Source organism: Stigmatopora argus, chromosome 1 (assembly GCF_051989625.1).
Source record: "Stigmatopora argus isolate UIUO_Sarg chromosome 1, RoL_Sarg_1.0, whole genome shotgun sequence".
In the NCBI taxonomy this organism is placed as follows: Eukaryota; Metazoa; Chordata; class Actinopteri; order Syngnathiformes; family Syngnathidae; genus Stigmatopora; species Stigmatopora argus.
Window position 1 is genome coordinate 15,456,618 of NC_135387.1, and position 21,167 is coordinate 15,477,784.

Consider the following 21,167-nt stretch of genomic DNA (forward strand, 5'->3'; position numbering starts at 1 on the left):
TACTAGATTCTTACAAGCTCGTAAGTGACTCAACCAGTTATTCACAATATTTATTTCATAGATAAGAAAGGAACTTCTGATATGTTGGCCACAGATTTGAGTTGGATGAAAAGATGAGATTGCACAGATTACAAAGCAGCTCTTTGAATAAGTCTCCAAAGAAAATATAAAATATTTCAAGTGAATCCTACGAGCAGCTTTGAAGATCGTCACAGAGCATGGAAATAAACAAAACCCTGCCAACAAATATCTGAATGGATAATTCTCAGCATTCATGGTGGAAAATTATCATTACAGTCCTTACGTCGTTGAATCCCACAAGTGGATTTTTGCTTCACAAAGGACAGTATTTGCCAGGGCTCGTACGAAGCCCTCGATTTATAGTTGTTTGGTGCGGTTTTGTATTGGTTTCGACTTGTGCATTTGACAGAATTTTTTCTTTAATAATTTGTGCAAACTGAACTGTAGTTAAGGGGAAGCATGATAAGTACAGGGGCGTGGCTAAGAGGGATGTTAGTATGCAAGAGTGTGAGTGCATACCCTGCAGTGGGATTCCTGTCTATCAACACTTATAAAAGTCTTTAATATAAAGAAGAAAACACTGCTGTGCAGATTTCATTATGGATGTAGAAAATATGGTTTCAACATATTTTATGCTCATTGTGGGTGTAGTCTTTGTGTCCGCCCATGTGTTTTCGTGTGTGATGGGGGAAGTGCCACCATGTGAAATGAGTCGTTCAGTTGTGATTTCACAGTATTTGCTGCTGCACTTTGCTGCTGCGGCCAACCACACCCAGAAATTCGGATCGTCATGGATCTATCGATGAAATCATGAAGTCTTCACTACCTTAGACTATGCAATGTATTTCTTTGCATAGTATAGTCTAAGGTAGTGAAGACTTCATGATTTTTTTCCCCTCTAATTTAAATAGATATCAATTTCACTATTGAAACTCATAGTTAGAGTTCATCTCCCTGGGATTATTGAGGTTTTAGAGTAAAAGTCAGGAGTCTCAATAGTGGAACTACACCAAGCAATCCCTAATGAACTTTTAATGTGGAACACTTGTGCCATTTCTTACTACAAGCTCTTGCTGGTTACGTGTGTGCCTGCAAAGAAGAAAAACTGAACCCAAAAGGCTTGTCAGCGCCTTGAGAAAGAGCAGGTAATCAATGTGGTCACTTACATTTTCTCCAATATACATTAAACGTGACATAGGTTAACCTTGCATTCACGTATTCAGAAATCGCATTAGCACAATCAGAATGAAAAAACAGAGTCCATTAATCAGGATTTGAGGAGAAAGCGACTCGTGATGAATGGAGAGCTGTAAAGTGTCCCCTCCTAGGCTTTATCCCCTCCCCTGAGAACCTTGTCCTGTCCTCCTCCATATATGTGTATTTTGTTACCTCCTCCAAAGCAAAGACCTTTGTGTTCAGTTCATTGAAGACTCTAAATTGGTTGATGGTATCAATACATGAGTGAATCTTTGTGTATAGGCATACTGTGCATACCCTGCGATTGGCTAGTCAGCTGAGCTAGACTCCAGTTTACCAAAAACCCCAATGAGGAAAAGCCTAGTAGTAAATAAATGGGTGGAGGTTGCCAACCGATCTTCTTCAATCGCATAAACAGGCAGAAGGAATAACAGCTTGCACAGCTGTTTGGAGCCACTCCTACTTTGACATATTTCTCAACTACATTCATCGTGAGTTTGTGTCATGCCATTGTCGGTGATTTTTTTTGTGGTTTCCAGGCCAGTCACAACACATTTTTTCTTTCACTACTTGTTTTTTAAACCCTTCCGGAAAACCACGTCTGGCCTAGTGTGTCACATCATTCTGACCCACATCTCCTGTTCCTTTTTCCCCTCAATCTTCTCGCCTGGGAGAGTTTTCACCCACGGAATGATTTCATCCCCGAACCACGAGACTATACGTCACCCTTCCTCTGAATCACAGGCTGCAGAGGTCTGGAAAATATCTCTATCTGCCTTAGTCAAAACACAAAAACACATGTTTTTGTTGCCTGCTGTCTGTTACAGGTAGAAACGAGTACACATGTTTGGCTGGTCCAGATGATCTGACTGATGGCAGGCTGAACATTTGGCAGACCAAAATCGATTTCAGGTGATGAGTTCAAAAGCTAAAGGTTGTCAACTTTACTTTCCAGCCGATACAACAGAAATTGATGTGTGGCTGTATTATGGGATTTAAACATATATGTGAATTAATATTAATTTCAACATAAATTATTTATGCCATATCCCCATTTAGATATACAGTAACTCCCCAAATGACTGTCTTAACAGACCCTACAAAACTAACAGCAACTCTCATACGTAGCTAATAATGGCATTATGGTTATTATGTGAGCTCATAATATACAATGTCACAGATCCATTGCAAAAATAGAATACTGGAGAATGGTTATGCAATGGTTAGGCAATATGATTTATATGATTGCGTTGTCAAGTGACCTGATAGTCTTGTTGTTGGTGTTGTATAGCAAATTACAGATTTTAATTTTACTGTTATGTTTTCAATTAAAAATGCTTTGCTTAGTGAAAAAAAATGTTTTTTTTCCTCTTAAGCATGGGTGAGTGTTTGGATGTACTTTACAACTCATATGGCAACATTGGCAGCATTACATTAATAATAATTGATGACTAACTATTGTGTAACGCTTCATTAACTAATCTTCTGAAATTGAGTTGTCAGCTATTTTGAATGATTTTCATTTTTGCTTGGAAAATTTCAAACATCACAATAAAAAATGGATTTTCTATGATGACACGTTTGTATAACTGAAAACTAAAAAATGTCTTGGCTTTTTAGAATTGTTTGGGTTGACAATTTCAAACATCACTAATCGATAATTACCTTGCAATAAATGTAGTAATGATTTTGACAGATTTGTCGTTCCAGTAAAGAGATCACATTATATGGCCAAGGCAATGGTTTCATGCTCTCCTGCATAAATTTTGGGAACAGCTCACATAAAGTTAAAAGCCCATTTATTTCCCAAAGGGACAGGGCATTGCAGCAAGTGCTCCCCAAACAAGAGGAAATGATAAAGTGTAAGGATGGGAGAGTGGAGCGGGTGTGGGAGGATGAGAAGAGAAAGACAAATGACAGGCTTAAGAAATGTGAGCATACTGAGTATTGGCTATTACTCCGTTAGGAGTGATAATGTTCTTAAGACAGCCATGAGGCTCCGTGTGGATGTACGAGAAGGATATTTGAATGCCTGTGCTATAATATTGACTGACACTAAACACAAAGAAAATGGATCTGTGACCCACTGGTTAAATAAGTATAGTCATAACTCTAATTTGGCTCTTGAGTTATATATATATATATATATATATATATATATATATATATATATATATATATATATATATATATATATATATATATATATATATATACACACACCAATTTAGGGTGTTTCCAGCTTACTGCCTATAGTTGGCTTGGATAGGTTCTAACACCCACAACACTTATGAGGATAAGCAGTTTAGAAAATGAATGTATGAATGAATGAACAAACAAACGAATAAAATTTTATCCGTTTACAATGTGAATCATGTCATTTTATTTTAAACATTTATGGTAAAATTAATAAATATGGCTTTATTTACTGCCACCAATGTTCTTCATAAATTGAAAATAATGGACTCCTCAGAAAAGTCTGGGTAACATGTAGCCAATATATCCATATTTTCACAAATCACTGTCTGATAATAAAACAAATTACGTTTGATGTGGAGGGGACCCTCCTGACCAAGTATGGGTGGCATTGAATTACCAAATGTTAACATCTTCCAGGCCTCTCTGAAGTCAAGCTCTGCACTGGTGTCAATTCACGAGTATTTACTTCTCATACTTAGGCGCGAGCCAAGTTCTCTTTTTTACTGTATTCCTGGCATCAAGAAGAGAGCTAAATCTGTCCAGGGAATCTGTTGCAGAGATTCTGGATTCCAAGCTGTCAATCCTCGTCAATTCATTTTGTTGTTGTTGTTGTTTGCTATCACATTCCATATTTGTGTGACTTTACCTGTTTTGTTTATTTGTTTGTTTGTTGGTCAGGGTACAAGAGGGGAAAACATGTTTGTGCACAAACATTGTGAATGTGCAATGGTATAGTTGGACATACCACAATTACAGAATTACAGGGCCTCTAAGCACAAAGCTCATTTGACAAGTCAGATTGCATTACATGACAAATAATAATAAATACGAGCGCCTTTCCTGGTCTGCTGTACTTATTTAAAATGCATGTGCATACAGTCAGTCGCACTGCTTCGATGCATGGATGCCTGAGTTCCTGTGGGGTTTCACAATGATTCTCACACAAACATCTTCACGCGTGCTTTGCTTCAGTCAACCAGAATGGCTCGCAGTAAAGCACAGTGAACCCTAAGGTTAAACAATACCAATTTGAATCAGCAGCAAAAAGCAGATTCTCATCCCTGAAATATGACAGATCTCTCATAACTCCTAGTTGTAGAGAAATTAAACAGCTTTATCTTAACAGTACATTCTTTTTGTTCCATAACTCCATGGTGTGTACACTTTACGTGTACATACTACGTTTGTAGAGATAGCTCTCCCTAAGATTCACATTTGCTTCTCATTCGATGAACTGTCAATCAAACACGCTTGTGGTACCTGTGAGGTGTTCAAGTCAAAACAGGGGCTGCTAAAGAAACAAATGGGAACAGTAGGCCAACGCATAGTCTTACAACAGTACGACGACTCCTGACAATAGACAGCGTTGGGTTGGCAAGAAATGAAGAGAACTACTCGCTCTAAATACCGCAGGAGAACAGATGGCGATGGCTGAAGAAGAGAAAAAGGTGGCTGCCAGACATTGTAGCAGATGGTATCGGAGGAAAATGGTGTCATTTGGGGACAGCACTACGCAGCAGAATGAGTCAAGCAGGCTTGGAGAGTACGAATGAACTAAAAAACACTCAGAAGCTTTAGGCTTCCAAAGAAAAGTAGACCACAAAAAATCTCTGCGTTTGAGCTAAGGTAATGAAAGGCGGAAGCCACTACAATAAAAAATATGACAACAAACACTGGTTCTGTGAAAAAAATAATACTACGTCACTATTATACATATGATATACTAAGTGGTATAAAGAAAGCGAAAAGCTTCTAGGTTTAGTTCAAGTTTTCCCAAAGTATGAACCACTGTAGTTATGTAACTACCCTTCCCTGAACTTCAGGTATAACAATATGACCAGGCAGCCAATCGCAGGGCACAAGGAAACGAACAATCATTCACACTCACAGTCATATCTCTGTAATATTCAGGCAAGAATTGTTGGAAAATTAGGCCACAACCTAATACACTTACAAAATATTTGTTTTGTCTTTTAATCAGATTTTTAATTTATGCTTCAGACTTAACGGTAATGCAAGGTGAATGAATGTTCTGCAAGTTACTGAGTACTTTTTAAAGGGGAGACCGATAGGCAGGCGTGTCTCACACTCAAGATCAGTTGCAGAAATTTCAAGAAGACGTCAGAGTGAAAGTAAGAGCTGATTAATTTCAGTTCCAAAGATTCACTTTCATCATGACTATTAGGATCAAGAGCAAAAAGCCTCTGATGGGAAATTCAGCTGCCTTTATCAAAAATGAACTCTTCTCAGCTTAGTTGTGATGCCAAATGATTCCAGTATTTGATGAAGCCTTGTTATTAATCAATCCCAGAATAGTCATAAATTATTCCTGAATCACCCCTCATTCTCTCCTATGATGACATCAAAATTGAATTTTAACATTCCCATGGAATTGCAAGAAACCCAGCCTGGGATTAATTCCAACTGTGATTCAAAGGGAGTTCTGGTAAATCCTCACCAAAATCCCCAATGCAGCTGCTCCTCACCTAGTGGATTTCGTGGAAAAGACGAGGGGAAGCTGCAGCCAGAGGTCGGCAAGTTGTGTTTCTGCATCTCAGACAAAATATCAGCTGTGTTTATACAATGAAAACAGGGGTCAAAGCGTTTGCGAGAGGGGAAAAGACAAATCTGAACGCATCCTTTTGAGTGTTCAAATCAGCTGTGTTTGGACTAAGTGGGGCCAAAGCAAGGGTGGAACTTGAAGCAGATGAGGCCGTGGAACAGACCCACTGCTTTGGGATTCTGTGCCTTTCTGGAAAGAATGTGACCTGCAGAAACATGCCTTGAAAAAGACCATTCAGTAACACCTCCCCTTCCAGTATACACAAGCTTTAACTTTGTTTAAGAGAGATAATTTAATGGAAAACTGTGCCATTACGTTAGTGTTAGTCATTACGAACTACATTATTAATATTGAGATTTCCATCATTGTTATTCAACTTCTTTAGTTGTATAATGAATACAACTTGTACCCCATACTTGGCATATTATTGGCATTTTTTACAGCAACTTAAAGAAAACTATTCACATGAAACCTGCACCAGTTTTGCCTTTAGGAGATTCTTGGTGTAATATTTTACTAACTTGATGTCAAATCATCTTCAATTTGAGCATGATTCAATACATGAGTGCAGTAATTTTTGAGAACCCTGCGGACACAAATGTAGGTATTCTAGAAGACGGTGGAAAATATACTAGGTTAGTATTAAATAAACTAAGGTTTTTAAGAAAATCAAGTAGGGTTCAAATCAACAAAGAGAGAGGTCAGAGTTGAACCTGGTAAGAGAGCAGGAACCACTAAAAAAGAAGCCTCTTAAAGTCTGAAAATAACAATTTATTTTTACACTTCATTGATGTAGCTCAATCTTTTTTTCATGCTTATTGTTCTACTGGTAATGTTATGTAAACACTCAACATGAATAGTTGCTGCTCTTGTGTCCTGCAAAGGTGCAAGCCTTTGAAAACCACAAAATCTGTTATAAATAATTAAATGCTACTTTGTGCACAGGTTTGCAATAAAAACTCTTTGTATTATTCTCAAGATAAACCATGTCGGTAAAAACATCTGAAATTGCTTTTAGAGTGAGTTTTCAGACCAAAGGAGGGGGAAAAAGTCCTTTAAGGCTCGTCGGTGCTGCCTGGAGAATGTCTCTGAGGGCTGTGGAATGCAATGACATCATAGTTTAAAAAGCTTAAAGGTTGGAAGTAGTTCAGTGTGAAATGCTGACTGAATCGTCTTAGTGTCCTCTCTGCTCTTGATTATAGCACTTTTCTTTTTGTTTTTTTGTTTTTTGTTTTTCATTTTAATACCCTGTCTGGTTGACATAGTGTATTCAAGACACCCCAACCTAAAAGAACTGGAAAATTGGCTTGATTTGAAAACCTCTCTTTTCATTTTGGCTAGTCTTAAATCTTTCTAGTCAACATTTGGCATTATATCTTACAAAGATTTCATAGTCTTTTACGTTAAGCAAATATCCTAATATTTTTTTAACCCAGTTGTTTGTCGGCTACATGTTTGCATATAAAGTTTATTCATTCATTTTCAACATCACTTGTCCTGGTCAGGGTCACAAGTGCTTGACTTTAGGTGAAAGGCGGACTTAACTCTAGACTGGTTGCCAGAGAGTTGTAAGGGAAACACATAGACAGACAACCATTTGCACTCAGTCAGATCACAATCGAATAGGAATCGACAACATGCTGCACACACTGAAGTCAGGCAAAAGAACCAATTCATTGCACAGGCTTATATCCTGTTAAACACTAAGTTATTTTTTTACAGGCTGAAAGCAGCCTGCCAAGACGCTACTCGAATAGTAGCTTTGAAGTCTTATTACCTAGGTCTACAATGTCTTGTGTGTCTTGTCTCTGTGTTGCTACTGCAACCAACGAGTACGGGATGAAATAAAGTTCTAATGTAATCTAATTTGATCTAATTCCTGTTATTTGAGCACCGATGGTCTTGAATGGGCCAGTCTATTGATCCTCAGAGACATTTCTGCATCTGGGCTAATTCATTAATTGTAGACTTATGTTTGCCTGTAGACTACAAGTTTGCTGGTGGAAAGTTCTTCGTAACAGTCTTTAGCATGCAATGATGCCTTAACACAATCGTGCTTGTTTCATCTTAATGCATTATCATAGGCATGCAAAAGGAGATGCTGTGGAGTCTTGGGCACCTGCCCCTTTTCCGATTAATGCCCAAAGTGCCCATTGGTGTTTTAGCTGTAGAGCCTTAGTCGTTTTTTGCTGTGATGCAATTAAATAAAAGATATTAGCTGTTTAAATAGAACTTAAAACATGTTTACCATATCTAATGAAAAATACATTTGAGTTCTAAATTATGCCGTAAAACAGCCATTTTCCTTTTAACGGGACAGACTAAGTAATTGATTTTTCGAGTAAATTGTCTCACAAATTGGACCTTACTTGTGTATTATACTTGTATTCATTTCAGCACAAGCGCCTGTGCCCATGCATCACACGGCCACTTTAAAAGCAACTGTGTGCACCAGTGCAGAGTGATTACAAAACGAATAAGACAAGAGGACTAAAATCAACGGCCTGTGTGACCCCTACCGATGACAAAATGTACTTTATCAGAGCATTCTCACGTGCACGTTTGGGGTGGGGGTGGCTAAACACATGCATATCACATATATCTCATGTGGCAAGGAACATTGTTTCTAGTGAACTGGGTTAGATAAGACCAAGGGACTTCCAGAGAAGTGGGAGGTGGCAACTTGACAGAAAGGCAGCGGTTGGGGGTGGGGGGTTGAAAACCACTTGGCTCATCGAGACTTTCAGTATTTTATCTGCACCACATCCCATCCAAATGAGTAGTGTTTAAACTTTGGTCCCTTTTCTCTTATATTCTGTTTCAGTATTGGTGATTACCATGCTAATCAAATCATGCAACAAGTTTATTCACTTTACATAACTAAATTGATGGAAATTTCGTTTTGGAATCACAGTTCAAATATAGCTTCGGACACTATAAAAGATGTTTTTAAAAAACGAACATGAAACTCTTGCAATGTCTTAATATTTGTTAATATTAATGTTTCACTGTTTAATATTGATTTATACTGTCATGAAAACCATTCAAATAATGCTACCTAACATTTTAGTGGTGTGTGATTTTTATTGAAGTTATTTAACTTTTAAACATTTTTAAATTGCATGCAATCATACATAATAATCATACAATATAAGTTGTGAATTATTTGTTTGAATTGTCCCTTTGATATAAATTAACTACAAAACCTTGGTCATTCTTCACTCATAATAACTTGCTAGTTGTATTTTAGTTTGCCATTATTTTATATAGTGATTTAGGAAGGCCCTTGATGTTCTGCCTTAGGATATCTGACATGCCTCGCTTCATTCATGTGGCGTGCCCAGTGTGTAAACTGCAAAAGTGCAGTATTCACTTCATCACGCTTGCACACATTTTACACATGAACGGCACCAATTCAAATCCACCTAACTTGTGTATCAATAGTAACGATAAGAGGCCTACTGCGAGACAGTAGTATGGGAAAGAGGTCTACACCATCCCTGCTGACTTAAGGCTTATATCGAATAATAATGTACCACAACATCACAAGGTAGACTTAATGTGAATCAGAATCTACCTCAATGGTGGCTTTCACACATACAGATATTTTCCCGGCTGGGCCACATTAAGACTACACCAGTACACACTCCTTGAATAAACACAGAAACCATCAACAAATGTCTCTCTGTTGCTCTCTCTGTCGCTCTGTTGCTCTCTCTCTTCTCTCTCTCTCTCTGTCCCTCTTGCTCTCTCTATTTTCCTCTAGTTATGGTTACCCTCACTCACATGCAGACAGTCAAACATTTTTTGTCATTAAACTTTTTTAACATAGTTTGAATGGAGCACTGTTGCTTGTAAACAAAATGAGGGAGAGCAGTGTGTAGCGGGTGGTGTGTTCACAGTGGCAGCTGTAAATGAGTCACATCCTATTCGCTTCATTAACTTCAAGTGGATACTTCAGTGTTGGATGGAGTGGATGTGTGCACTACACATTAATGGGAAAAACTAAATACTGAACCCCTCATAAAAGGACCACTTTTCTCATTTCTCTCTAAATACTGATAAGCAAAAACATTCATTTGATATCTGTCATCACTGTTCACCATTCTCAATCTACACAAAAATACACCTCCACCCACCTGCAAACACAAACATACTTTACATACACACGGATGCACATGCAGTTTGTGTGTCCTTCCACTGCTTACATATTTTAACCAGTTACTTTGAATTATTCCATTGTGTTCATTGAAAAAGCTGAACCAGATCATATCCAGGGGAGTAATAGGATTCAAACAAAATATATTACAACAGTCCAAGCTTGGACAAGTGCCGTAAAATATATATTTTTAACCTTAACCACAAATTACCCTCTTCAAGGTACACCAAAATATAACTCATTAGCTCCCATTAACAGTAATAGATTTTTTCCAGGGGGGAGAAAAGGGTGGCCGTGATCATTCACTCAGTTGTCCTCTTTCCCAAGTACCAAAGAGTTCCTGTTCTACAGTATTTTTGACCCCAACCAACTATAAAAATACAGAAAATTAGTTAATTAGTTAGTTTCTTGCTGTTCTCGTCATTAACTAAACTCAAATATGTATAGCCAGGAAAAATAATGGTGACCATGACTGTCCCGTCCTGTTTTTCATTTCATTTGTCCCCTTACTTCTCTAATTATGTACACTAATAAGATTACAAAACTTTGCAGAAAAACCAACACATGTGCATTGCATAACGCAAACAGCTTATCTGCCTGTGTCTCAGCAGCACAATGTGAAACCTGACGAACATCGGCAGTGGTATTACAGCTGACAATAACACCCACTTCCATGGAATAAAGCTTGTCATTCTATTGTTGAAAAAATGGAAACAGGGTTGAAAAAAATCCCCATTGACAAATACTCAACAGTTCCTTTGTTGACAATCAAGGCCGACTTCCTTAATCTGAGCCCAGTGAAAAGCCTGTGGTCCATTAAAATGAGATGCCAATAATTACTGTAAACCAAGAAACCAAAACATTTTTCCAAACAGTCTTCAGGTCAACGAAGTAGAGGGTAGCAACCTGGGCAACTCTCCTCTGGTGGTGCCGCATGATGACATTTCTCATTCAAGTGATTGTTTGGGAAACAATAATAATTCATGAGTTTCACAAGGGAAGATTTTCAAGTAGTTAGAGTAAAGCAGTGGCATGGACTCTTCTGCACAGATCAGCATGAAGTCATTGTGGTGCTAACTGTTTCTAATGCCCCATTGTTTCACAGTGATGGCTGTAACAATGGATCAAATTCCAGGCCTGATGGGCCCTGCAGAACTGCTGTATATGCACAAGTAGATGACAGGCACTTGTTTTTATTTTTATTTTTTATCTGTACGTAGTTGCAGCATGTGTGTGTGTGTGTGTGTGTGTGTGTGTGTGTGTGTGTGTGTGTGTGTGTGTGCGTGTGTGTGTGTGTGTTTTCAACATGCCTTCTGACCACTCTTCCACTATAGGAGCTTGACCTGAATAACACTGTTCTGGCAATATGCTGGGTGGGCCATTCATGTGACACCATGCACGATATTCTCCATTGGCATGGAACTAGAGAGTGTGGTGTCGGATGAGATGAGGAAAAAAATACCTGCAAGGTGGTATCAGGAAATACAAATATATTACATTCATTCATTTTCCGTACCACTGGTCAAATGTTGTGTGGGTGCTCGAACCTACCCTAGTCTACTGTGAGCAGTAGGCAGGGAACATCCTGAATTTGTTGCCAGCCAATCACAGGGCACAAGGAGACAAACAACCATTCACACTCAAACCTAGGGACAATTTAAAGCAGGGTGAAGCTGTTTTTCTTTCAAGTATTTTGCTAATAAATGCTCGTCATGTTGTGGAAGGAGCTGGTATGAAGAATATCTTTAGTACAACCTTTACAATCAAAAGCACAAGTCTACTATTCTCCTTCTGTGGCACCCATGCTCATTAGCACATTACCATAAGGGGTTCCAGCACTATTAGGACCAAAACCTATTTAGCGTTTTGACCCACAGGGTGCATCTAATATACTGTAAATTTCCCCTGGGAAATGCTTCTTTTCCATATATGAAACTATCTTTAGTCTCATTTACTTTTCGGGACTACAATTGATCTCTGAACAGAAGCTGTTGTGACTCTCCATCAGGCAGGAGTTTTAGAGGCCAGTGATAGTCACAGATGCACTCTCAATTTTTTAAAAAAATCTAATAAATAAAAATCTTGGGTACAAATTGAGGGGCACTGTGGCTGTTAACTTCTGCCCTGCCTTGAAGCTGGCAGTTTGAAACAATAATAAATAGGTGAAAGGCAATGCTGCTAGTAGCATTTCCACACCTGCAATGATAAAATATCCTTTGGGTGATAGGGAGGACTCAGACTAATATAATCACCACTCAAACTCAAAATGTAACAAGAGCATGTACTGTAACGATAGAACGCTAAAAATTAGTAAGGTCCAACACTGGTCGTAGAGTTTTGCATGCAAGCATCTGATACATATGTATATATACTAACTGAAAATAAAATGTGAAAAGTTGATGTTTGGTCTATTTTATATCTTCCAAATGGATTTAATCTGATAATGCTCATTGAATTGAAGTTTTATGGCATTTCATCCATGGCAGCATTTAAAACCATGTCTTTTGTGTGCATATTTTTCAAATGATAAACTATACAACATTCGGGAGCATTCAAATTTTATAGGGTAACTGTATAAAAGTTGTATGTGTTCATTCAAATAGAGGTAGTGAACTGCACAATACATTAACCTTTGACAACAGTTAACTTGTTAACAAGTCTGCTGTCAGCCAAAATTCTTTCTCTGCCCTCTACGTGTGACAATCAATATTTTAACATTGAGCTTTTTCCACAGTCTGTCAGTGACAGTCATGTGTGAGCAGGTTTTTTTAGATCACATGATGAATCATTCATGAAATATCATCTGCTTAACCTGCTGACAGTGACGTTCACCTCACGGAAACAGCTGCTTATGTCCAATTTAAGATGCACAACCCAATTAGCCAGTGAGAAATGAGACATGCATGTTTTCACCAGAATTCTTTAGAATTTTCACCAATATGTTTTATGAGCTTTAACTTTAATGATTTTCTTCAACTATAGTAGCAAAGGAGCAGCCCGGTCACCACGTTAGCCCCATAGTTCAGAGATTGAGGGTTCCATCCCAGGTCTGGACCTTCCTGTGGGAAGCTTGCATGTTCTCCCTGGGCTTGTGTGGGTTTTCTCCGGGTACTGCGGTTTCCTCCCACATTCCAAAAGGGAAATGTAAAGTAATTTTAAATATGAAAAAAGCTTACTGTTAAAATATTTTTTTTCATGAGGCCATTTATGGATTAAACTAAATAAATTGAACGATTTGTTTATTTTTAATAGTATTAGTACCATGAAAATATTCTCTGTAGCAGTATATTTTCTCATACAGTATTTTTGACCTATTCAGTCTCCAAATCTTGTTCCTAAAGAAAATCTAGTGACAGAGTGGAAGCTTGGAGTTTTCAAATGTATTTGGAGATGATCTGCAGAGGGGAGTGGGCTAAAATGTACTCCTGTTGTGTGTACCAACCTAGTAAGCAACTAAAACAAATGTTTAAATACTCATCTTTCCAAGGATTTTGGAAACCAAGTATAAAATCAGGTATAGGTTGGTTGTCAAATACGTACCTATCTTCCTCAATGAAATGGAAATACATTTTCCTTTTCACATGTGTAATGTTCTTTTGGAGGGCTTGGGGTTATTTCCTCTATTCTTTCTATTACAAGTAATAGATATGTATGTTGTTAAAATAAAGCTGCCATAGAAATCTGAGCCTTTTCATTGATTTCCTAGAACAAAACTTTCAAAGTCATGGGGGATAAAATACTTATTCCCCTACTGTGTGTTTAAAAATTAAACCATTTATTCCACCAAATATAAATCAACCAGACAAGCACATATGCCACCATGGATTATGTTTCCCCCAGTGGCATTAATTTATCCACAGTGGCCTGTTGGGTCTAAGGTTTCACAGTTTCTTATGCAATCCTAAGACTTCCTCTCCAGCTATCCAAATGTCACATCTGGTAAAGCGAAAGTGGTGCTATCATATCACTTAACTGAACTGTGAGTTGTGTTATAAAGGGCAGCACAGTCTTATCTTATCTGTACCGGATGTAGGCACAATATTCTTTCACTGATTAGATTAAGTTATAAAAACATGTCGAATATATTTGATATTATATACCCTTGTAATCATATGCTGTAATACTTGGGCAGAATTTGCATTTCATATATAATGCTGTCCATTCTCTTTAAAAGTGTATAAATTAAATTATAGACTCAATACAATAATAGACTACACCCTCAGTTGATCACCAGTCAGTCCCTGGGCACTAAAGGGACTGACAACCATTTGCTCCTACATTCACAGAGTGGGAACTGAACCCACATTGCACGCTACAAAGTTAGACTTTACTTGTTGTTGAAAGATGGCATCCCTACACCAAGAGTCACCATGTGTTAATATTTACAGATCAAACATGTAAGGGCATGGAAGATTTTGATTGAGGCCATTTAGATTTGTGTGTTGGTTTTGTTTGCTTGTTGTTTTTTTTGTCTAACAACTTGACCTGGATAAGGGTGTGAATTCTAATCACATTTTACTGCATCGTAGACAAATGCATGGCAAAATACATGGGGGAATCAAAAAAATACATTAGCATATTTTTTGGTCTATAAGTCACACCAAAAAAAGAATACACAATGAAGAAGAAATATATTTATATCACACTGGAGTATAAGTTGCATTTTTTTAAAGAAGCCAAGAACAACCATATGTTAAAGCAACAATGGTAAAATGGAGAACAACAGCCTAAATAGGCATCTGTTATAAAAAAAAAATCAGATAGCTATAGCTTAAAAAAACAATGTAACAAACTGGCTTTCAGTGCTCTTCTTCTCCAAATTGTAAATTGGTAACGCTAACAACCCAACCGTCATCTCAATGAAAACTAACATACAATAGGAAGTTTCATTCTTTTTTAATCTTGTTGGTTCTATTTTGTGGCAGGGTGATTGTTGCATTTTAAACATCCTTGATGTGACTACTGCCAAGAAACCTGTGTCAAAAGGAAAACGCGGAAGCCTTTCTCTAATGGGGTTTTCTATTCCCACATTACATAATTGGCCGGAAGGTCTGTTTGTGTGAAAAGCAGGAAAAACCTGATTGTCGTTGCTACAACAGTTGAGTCACCACTTCACACCTCCCAGCACTTGACATTTGGCTGCCAAACATAAAAGCACATTGAAAAATTCCTTAGCATGAGAGAATGAGATGAAATGTATGAAAAGCACAGCATCAATACTGTGCAGTGTATTTTTTGTGTGATAACATCATCTTTCAGTTTGGACTTGTAAAAAGTAGGATCTCCCCTTGTCGCCGTGTATGGTCGCTGTCTTACGATGTGATGACTCTGATAGTCTCTTTTTGGAGAAATATTATTGAAAGCCTACTGTTAAACCTTTCATACATTTTAATGTATTACTGGAAAATTTCGTACCAGTAATAATACCAGTAAGTCAGCACCAAAGACTGTAATGGATGGTAATAGCCAAGTTTGGTGTTTTAAGAGGGACGTCTTACCATGTGTGTTATTGACGTCTGCCGCAGTGTCAGATTTCAAGCTTTACTTGGCCGGTTGAGTATTGGAGAGTGTTGTTCTGCTCACTAATTTCTATTTGTTTAGTATGCCACACAGGACATTCTATCTCAGCTGCTCTTTCTGTATCAAGGATACTGTGAGAATTTTATTTTTCTTTTGTACTTGGAGTGCGTTTAATACTTTTGTTATGAATGCAATAAAATTGGCATTTATTATTGCGGCGGTTGGGTTATGACTCATTATAATGCAAAAGATTCAAATTGGTTTTATCTTTATATACAACACTTGAGTGTGATGATATCACTATTATATACTAACATGAGGGAATTTATCATTTTGCATTGCATCTATTCTGGTGAAATTGTGCCAAAAAGAACAATGTTTTTTTCTTTTGTGTTATTTTTGGAAAACAATTATATATAATTGCACAGACCATTCATATTGCACTCTGATTGGGAAACAGGGAAAATCCAATTTTATGAAATAATTTTGATGACAAGTTTTCTCATCAGACCAAATTTAGCATTTACTCTATTGTCTCTTTTTTTTTATTGTATTCCTTAATGTCACCAGTGCAACAGGCCCGCCCTTTCCCAGTACTTTGCCATGACAGGTTTAATTGTTTGTTGAAACGTAATTCATCACTTCCAGAGAATCCTATTATCCACCCCAAGAACATAATTTTGTGATCATTATTGTTTCATTGTTTGCCTAATTCCACTGGTTCACTTGAAAGTAAACAAGACACATTTACAGTCACTGTTGATCCACCAAGCCCTGTGCTCGGTGCTGACGTCAGGCCAGGAGAATGTCAACAAAGCCGGGACTCCAGACCAGCCTCTCCCACGTACCCTCCTCATACTCACATCAATGGCCCATGTTTATAATAGGCTTCCCTGCACACAAGTGAGTGGGGAGCATGGAAGGAAAGTTACACATCCGTGTGGGATGGAACGACTGTGGCATGAGAGAGCTGCTTCATTATGCTTTTGTACTGCCTTGTTTGAACTCTCCACATTCTGAAGCACTGTGCAAGGCTTGTCAGGCAATCATCTGTGGGAGAGGAGAAAAGTAAACAGCTGACTTTGACGTAAAACTACACGTCAGTCGGCTTTGCAAAAGAAAATATGGTTTGTATAATGGTGGACGCCTTATGTACAGTAGGTGCGGAAGTGGGGCCCAATCAGTTGATTGGACATTTCATCGCCACATTGTATCTGGAAATCATTCAAGGATTTGTTTTATTGTATGAAGTTAATCATTTTATACTGATCTAGGGTTGAACACACAATCTATCTTTTCTGTATGAATGGAGCAATGCTAAGTTTATATTTACACTACAATAAGTTTATTGCTAGGGTTGTAGTTAACAGTGGTGCTTTGTGATAGGAGCAGCCTATCATTACTTTTATGCACAAGTAACTTTTTTTGTTCATTTTGTGATCTGTGTACAATAATTATTTATGATAGCAACGAACATTATTCAAAGGCATTTTGGTAGTGTATTAACATTTAGGAAAACACACGTATTTTTATCAGAATACTTCCTGCAAAGATTGTTTGAAGCAGACAGGATGTTTTGAATTCCACACATCCGTCCATCTACTTCCGTCATTCATTTCGAAATTGACGCAAATGTTTACTTAGTACCATGACGGCAGAGAGTGGGTGGTATTTCTCATTCATTTTAATCACAGAGGGAAAATGATCTGTAATGATATGGGGACAGGATGTCACCAAAGGGGAATAAAGGGGACGCAGCAATGGCAAAAGGGAGTGAAGGCATTTTTTGCATTCCTACTCAGGGGACAACATGGAGAGATGACGCGTCATGCTTTCTTCTCCCTGGCTACCAAACATACACGTTCAGATAGCCAGGCAGCTCTCACATGGGGCCTCTGGCATGGAGGAATGTGGATGTTGATGTTGTCCTGAGTGTCTGTTCAAACCATTCAAAGGTTAATCTGCTTGTCAGTCAACGTAGGTTGACATTTCAGAACATTGACAACATCTCGTGACACATCTACAGTAATAAAATACATTGTGAATTCTCATGATGAATACATCTGTCATTTCTTACTTTAATTATGCATATATGTTAATCCATTTTAGTGCCCGACTATTGAATTGCTTCTCTGCAGGTTTGTCCGTGCTTACTGTATTCATTAGAGAACATACATTTTTAAATACACTGTTTTCTTTGCCCTGGATATTATTGCAGACCAACTCAAGAAATAATACTATGTATAATTAATAAACAACAAATCTATTCCCAGAAAAATGCATCATGCAATTCTGAAATCTGGCCACTTTATTTCTCATGAAGACCAAAATATTGGCAGCACACGTTTAAATCACTACAACAATGATACAATAAAAATATACATTAATGTAATATAAATACTTTAACATTCATAGCTTGTCAGTGAAATTCAGCAAGAACATAGCATTCTGACAAAAACAAAAAGTACAAATAAAAGCTGAGCTGAGCGCTTGAACTTCATTTGTTTCAAGGTTAACAAGTTCATGGTAACAATTTCAGCAGCAACATATGGGAAGCCAATCACAAGCCTTCGTCTTTTTTTAAAGATACTCTGTCATAACAATAAAGTAGAAGGGCAAATAATCTGGACTTCCTGATATGGGGTTTCCCAGGGAAGTTGCATTCAGTCATTTCTGGGTCATGACATCAGTGGCAGCAACACACAAGTGTTTTGATTCAAGTGAAGGAGATGAAGCTGGTGGGAAAAAAAGAGAAAAAAAACTGCCATCACGGCAACAACAATAACTCCCTATCCTGGGTGCCAATGCAAATCAGCTGTAAACAGTGTCAGGGGTCAAGTGCGGGCATAGAATAATGAATAGATGGGGCAAGGGGTGGTTAGGAGGGGGGTAGCAATAGAACCAATAGAAAGAGCTTTAATTTGAAAACAAACACAATAAGGAAGTACATTCATGGGAATTTTTGATGCTATTAAAAGGCACTGTAACCTTTTTTCCTAGTGTTAAGAGGATGTCATTCATCTCCTCAAAATAGCCTAGAGAATGTCAGTCAAGAGAATAAACATTCCATTAACAAACATAGGTGTGCATTCCCATATAGGAATTTAACATTTAACTGCCAGCCTGTTTTGGGGTAAGTTTGTCACGAGTTGTTTCAGTAATGACTTTTAAATATATCAGCATTTTCGATTTCCCACGAGGAAAAATGTGTACAGAACCCACTATCTAACCCCCACCCCCCACCTAAACCACCATGGGAAGGTGACACGAGAAGCCTTCTTCCTGTTTCAGCACATTCCTAGTCATCTCTACTAGGGTTTCGAAAAGACACGTGCTTCCCCAATCTGAGTAGGCTCTTGTTTCATGAAATGTCAAGCACAAAAAAATGTGTCCCCTATATTTTTTTTAGCTTTTAAATAACATTTGTTCTACTTTAAAAGTTGATCCAAATAACCCCAATGAGTGTATACATCCTCAAGAATAACTGACACAACATTTTGGAACAAAATGTTATTAAAAAAACCTCATCTTCTCTAATCCCCTGTTTCCAACAGAAAGGTTTTTGGTGAAAACATTAGAATGGTAGAGTGTGCTAATCAGGAAAAAAATGAAAAAGGACTTTGCCACTCAGATAAATGTTAACTCTTTGAAGAATTGATCATGACAAATTATTGACTAGCCTATTCATAGGATACTTTGAAATCCCCTCTGTCAACGCTGTCATTACGAGCAGGAATCAGGGGGATAAACCCAGAGGTCTTATTTCCTGTCATCTCAACTGCCCTAAGGAGAGGGCTGGATCTGACAGCACGGAGAGCCTTGAATGCATCATTCCCTTTTTACACACAGATTACAACCACCCCTAAAAAGAAAAACAAAAGTCATAAACAAACCATTCACGGCCCTTCGGTAGCCGAGCCTTTAATTGAGACAAGTGGGGATAATTTCCTGGAAGAGCAGTATGAATGGCATTGGACAGGTATGTTGATCACCTTTGACCCCAAAGCCGGCCTTTGCTGACATGAAAGTTGACCTGTGGTGACCCTTGGGGTCCTCGACAAGCCTTTCAATGAATGCTTAGCCACACAGGCCACACTTTGATGTCCACAAGAGTGCTTTTCCCATGGCCTCGTTAGTCAAGATCCCTCAGTACTGGGGGAGGGGGTGTAGTGGAGGCTACCTGCAGAGAGGTCAGCCCACACCGGAGGTTCATCACCACACAGATATTTCATTTTCCTTTATAACGCCTCTAAAAATAACTAACCCAGCAACCTCACCCGTCCCTTGCAACAGACACGTGCAAACTTTAACGCATGCTTACACTTTCCTTATTTGGGAGGAGATAAAACGACTTGGCAGTTAATTCTGAACTTTGGCGGATAATGTTTCAAGGTTTGTGTGTTTATTTGCGTATGTATAAGTGCGTCAGAGCGGCCCGCGTCAGCTTCATAGCTTCTATGGCACTCTGCATCCGAGTGGGCAGCTGCCAACCATAACTCTCTCCTCAGGCATCCCTGTGTAGTGAGATCAGTGCTGCGAGAGGATGAGGCATCAATCAGGGACATGTTTAACTCAAGACCACACAGAGCCAAAATACTCAGTACGTTTACATGAGAAGTTTACTACTGCAGCATTCACATGATCAGGGAAAAGGCAAGTAAGGTGAGATCAATTTATTGGTCGAAGTATGTGCTCTCTTGGAAAATAATAAAGGCTGATACTTAAAAGCTGCTCTAAAATCTGTGTGATGCTTCTCTTGGTACCAAATATTCGGTAAAAGACGACAACCCCAATGGCCTCGTTGTCTGTCCATCCAATCAGCATAAGTGACATAGGCAGTCTTTATTTGTGAGAGAGGTGTGAGGCTGCTCCTCCTGCTGAGCTACAAGGCATGATTTTGACCCTCCTCTAATTATGGGGTAATCTTTGTCAATCATTGTCATGGCTCTCACAACACTAGGAGACACCTGCCAATGGTCCATTTCTGCATCCCCTTCCTATCAATAACATTGCCAGGGTGACTAGCTGTCAGAGGAGAGTGTAACATGAATTCAAGGGCACTTTAAACAATTTAACTGGAGCACTTCAGGCCATTATTCCCTGATGGCTACATTTATGTATCTTGTATGAGAAGGATTTTCCCCATTATAGCTTTAGTATAATGTGGGTGGCCCTTTTCCGTGATCATTCCCACTTAAAATTCATACATAAGTAAATATATCTGTGTTATGCGTGTAATTACGGCCACAAAATGGGGCAAAACCATTTTCATGTCATCAGGGGAGGGGTTTTATTGATACAGCAATATTAGGACACAGGACCAGTGATAGAAATATGTTACGAGGGCATACACAATTTAAAACAATGAACAAAAAATAGGATGCAATGTAACTGAACTAAAGATTGTTTCAGGGAAAGTGTTGGGTAGTTTTAAATTGTGTAATAAGACAGCTTCACAGCCCGTAAGAATAAAATTTGAAAGTGTTGAATGTGTTAGGACAAGGGTGT

At 38.3% G+C, this 21,167-nt stretch overlaps 1 protein-coding gene across 4 annotated transcripts in view; it reads left to right on the forward strand.

The window, feature by feature from the left end:
* klhdc8b (kelch domain containing 8B) overlaps positions 1-21,167 on the forward strand; it is a 134,097-nt gene that overhangs the window by 110,065 nt on the left and 2,865 nt on the right. The window contains exons 8-9 of one of the 4 annotated variants that reach the window (XR_013300444.1): positions 1,089-1,971; positions 2,046-2,130. The exons of 1 other annotated variant lie outside the window; for it this stretch is intronic. The gene's annotated coding sequence lies outside the window, so the exon portion shown is untranslated. Of the gene's footprint in view, positions 1-1,088; positions 1,972-2,045; positions 3,294-21,167 lie in introns of those variants that run through there. 2 more of the 4 variants (XR_013300443.1, XR_013300449.1) reach the window with 2 other exon arrangements.